We start from the raw sequence: 4,277 nt of genomic DNA on the forward strand, positions 1-4,277 counted from the left end.
TTTCTAGGAGGAAAATTCGAATAGTCCTCAATCAAGGGTAACATCAAATAATAAAACACATCAAACGAACGGAAAAAAACTGTCACATTCTCGACTTGGCACAGGCATTTTCAAAAGTAGATAATAAAATTAACGGTACCAATTTTCTTGCACCAGATGCGCATTTCGACAATACATGTCTCTTCAGTGATGCTCGTGGCCAAAATATTTGAAATCCAAAGCTTATATAAAAGATGAAGAGCTATAATCCAAAAGGTCCAAAAAGTATAGCTAAATCCGTGAAAGGAATCAGAGCTTTGCATGAGGGAGATACATTCCTTAATTTATAATAATTTCTAATATTTTGTAACAGCAAATTTTAACAACACAAAAAATCCGTATTTTCATGCCAGTACCGAAGTACTGGCTACTGGGCTGGTGATACCCTCGGGGACTAATAGTCCACCAGCAGAGGCATCGACCCAGTGGTAGTAATAAAATTAACGGTACCAATTTTCTTGCACCAGATGCGCATTTCGACAATACATGTAGATAAAGGTGGACTGAACCTTATTTTAGTGTATAGATCATGTAATGGAGGCCACCCCGGATAACGATCCTGGATAAATCGACTTACACGGGAAAATGAGAGTGTTGTAATCCGAGCATATACTTAATAATACAAGAACAATATAGGAAACTCACCAGGGTTTATTAAGGTGATACAGCAATTCATACAAAAAATACAGTTGCAATATAAATAATCGTTGCAATCATTAAATGTCAATATACGATCAATGCATGTCAGGTTATAGGTGAAGAGTTCGAATGTTGCGTTCTGGGTACTACGTCACTGATTAATTTTATGGTACATATAAAACATGGACTGATTCAGTACTATATATTGGTGTTCAGCACTCTATTGAATAGAGAAAGTAACTTATCCTTGCTACAAGCCGCCTACAGTTGTTGCAAGGGTTCATAAAGGTAGATTCATTAATAAGTTTCTATTTAAACGGACGTGGCTCCGTACTTGTCCATGACGCCCGGCATAACGGAGAACCACTTTGAAGATTTCTGCCGTTCGGAGGTCTACCATTTGTGACCATATTTCGACTTCCAAGACACTCGTTAGGGTCTTTATTTTTTGAATTGGAGACTTGCCTTGCAATTCAAAGCAACAAAAAAAAAATAAAAGTATGATAAATCCTCTGCATGCATTTAAAGCTCCCTCCAATCATTTGAAATATCAATGCCACGCCAGTAAACCAGTGTCAAAGTGGGTGGTATGTTTGGTTATTGAGGATGTAAAGATACGCATATCATTGTTCCTGACCCAAGACCTCTAGTCTGTTTTGTTGACTGTCTTAATCTGTCTAACCTGTAATTCTGTCTACATAGTCTACTCTGACGGATTTTTTTTTCATTAAATCAATTTTGTATGATATGTTCCGTATTAATCTACAGTTCTGTATTATTTTTCTTCTAAAACCACCTTAATTTGAACATAAAAATCATTTGTTTCAAGAAAAGCTCTGTTATGTTGAGGTATCCAACTTTTAAAGACAGCTTGTTATGCTTATAACTTCTTAGTTCACACAATCAATTGGGTCATAAGATTAATAAATTGATGTAAATGAAGAAATATTCCGGATTTTTTTCTGAATTTAGTATCGTACTAGAAATTGATGTCAGAATTATAATTAGAGTTCGACCATACCTTTAAAAACTTGTTAATTATGAGATCAGGACCTCCAATTTTTCCCTGTTTAACTTCTTTATGCTGTCTTTGATTTTGTATCAGTTTTATCACTTTCACCTAAAGTGAGTTTTAAAAAGAAAAAAGAAAAGATAACGACAACGTCATGGCTAAAAATAAAACAGACAAACAATAATACACATGATGCAACATAGAAAAACCAAACAATAAGCAGAGGCGGATTTAGGGGGGGGGGGGCGCGGGCCCCCCCCTTTTTGGGAAAAAATTTGGTTGCTTATATAGGGAATCACTGGAGCGGGCCGGGCCCCCTCTTAGGTCAGTCAGTGGGCCCCCACTTATGAAAATTTCTGGATCCGCCACTGATAAGCAACACGAACCCCACGAATAGTCTAATTCGGTAGGTCACATTCATGAAAGGAAAGAAGGGGATTGTAGTTACGATGTAAGGACCATATCCGATATCATTTGGGAAACTGTTATTCTATAACGGTCATTTGGGAAACTGTTATTCTATAACGGTCAACCAACTCGTGATGGCGTTTGTAAATTTACGAAGGGATGATTGAGAGCATCTTCCTCTGTGAATAAACTATTCCACAAATTACTGAGACTGCAAAGATCAGACGGAAACCGATTTACCTAGATGCTACGAAGAGGTGATTATAAAACAAAGGCTTATAATAAAAAATTACACATGTCCATTACATTATTTTTTTACATAAGTCATTACATTATCTGATTAGATAAATCAGGAATCTAATGTTCAGTATTTCTCGTTAAAAGTTTGTTGATTTACTTTACAAGTTTTTCTAGTGGTGTTTATAGTTTAGAACGTTGGTTTCCCCCTTTAAATTGTTTTAAACTAGTTATTTTTGGGGAACAACATAGTTTGATGGGAGCCAAGGCTCCATATCGAAGACTGTACTTTGACTTATTACGGTTTACTTTTACAAATTGTTACATGGAGCATCGTCGCACTTATTCCACATCTTCTTATATCTGTATGATGTACATGTGTATTTGAGACTTGACTATCTATTCCATCCAATGCAATAATCATGATGATGTACCCACTGATAGTCCATGAGGAACTTTACTTAAGACTGGACTATCTATTCCATCCAATGCAATAATCATGATGATGTACCCACTGATAGTCCATGAGGAACTTTACTTAAGAAGCAAGTGTGGTTTTATTGTTATATGATAGTAGTTTTGATATTTGTAATAAGAACCAATGCCAGGGCTAACATGACGTTAAAGGTAAAGTAAACAGTAGTTAGGCTGAAATGGCACACATTTTAACCAATCAGCAAAAACATGCTTCGTCAGAATCTGGAAAACATTGGGACTTGAACCTTATTATGAGTACATAACTCTACAAGTAAAACACCAAAAGGCAACTTAAGAAATGACCACTCCTGCGGTCGTCAAAATAATGAAAACCTTCATGCACAATGAAAACCAAATCCCCTATAACTATTAAAACCAACAACATCATAATGCTTACAATTGGTGATCCAATCGAAATAAGATTTAACCAACTTATCAGTAAACTTGGACGATAATTCTGTTATAGATTTGACGGAGAAAAAATAACTAGAAAGTACAGTACATTGTTCTCTCACTAAATAATACAAAATTTGGTAACTATGTTGAACGAATCTATCCCATCGAAATAGAGATATAGGATACTATAGATACAGTTTAGTCTGCCTCATTTCATCTTAACTTACATCAAGAAATTGACAATGAGGATTGGTTGAAGAAAAAAACTTAACGACTTAGAAAGGATTTCAGCTTCCCAATTATGAACTTTCCATTTCTATGTAGCAACATCACAGCAGTGTCCGCATATGGGGTATATATCTCCCAACTGATAAGATATGTTCGACCATGATATTGCTGCTTCCATGGAAGCTCAAGAAACTAAAGTTTAAAATGGTGAAGTTGAAATCATCCCTTCGTAAATTTGTACGGAGCCATACGAGTTGGTTGACCGTTATGGAATAACCGTTTCACAGATGTTATCAGATACTCACCCGTAACTACAATACCCTTCCCTGTTCACGAATGTGACCTACCGGATTTGTAATATCATAAATAAAGGCAACAGTAGTATACCGCTGTTCAAACTCATAAATCCATGGACAAAAAACAAAATCGGGGTAACAAACTAAAACTGAGGGAAACGCATTAAATATAAGAGGAGAACAACGATACAACACTACAATGTAACACACACAGAAACGACCAAGCATCAGACAAAATCCCACGAGAATAACAAATATAAGCAACAGGACGGGTGCCACATGTTACACATGATTTGCTTACCTTCTGGAGCACCTGAAATCACTCAGAATTTTTAGTGGGGTTCGCGTTCTTAACTTTTTGTTTTCTATGTTTTGTCTTCTGTACTATTATTTTTCTGTTTTGTAATTTACACTTTTAAAAGTATTGCTATTAATGTTAATGATACATGAAATTAGCACACATCTCAAGAAACAGACAAAATAAAATTTTCTTCCCATGTTTGAAACAGAAAAAATCAGATTTTCTTCTCTTGTCCTATGTTTGA

This window comes from Mytilus edulis, chromosome 10 (genome assembly GCF_963676685.1).
Source record: "Mytilus edulis chromosome 10, xbMytEdul2.2, whole genome shotgun sequence".
Lineage (NCBI taxonomy): Eukaryota > Metazoa > Mollusca > Bivalvia > Mytilida > Mytilidae > Mytilus > Mytilus edulis.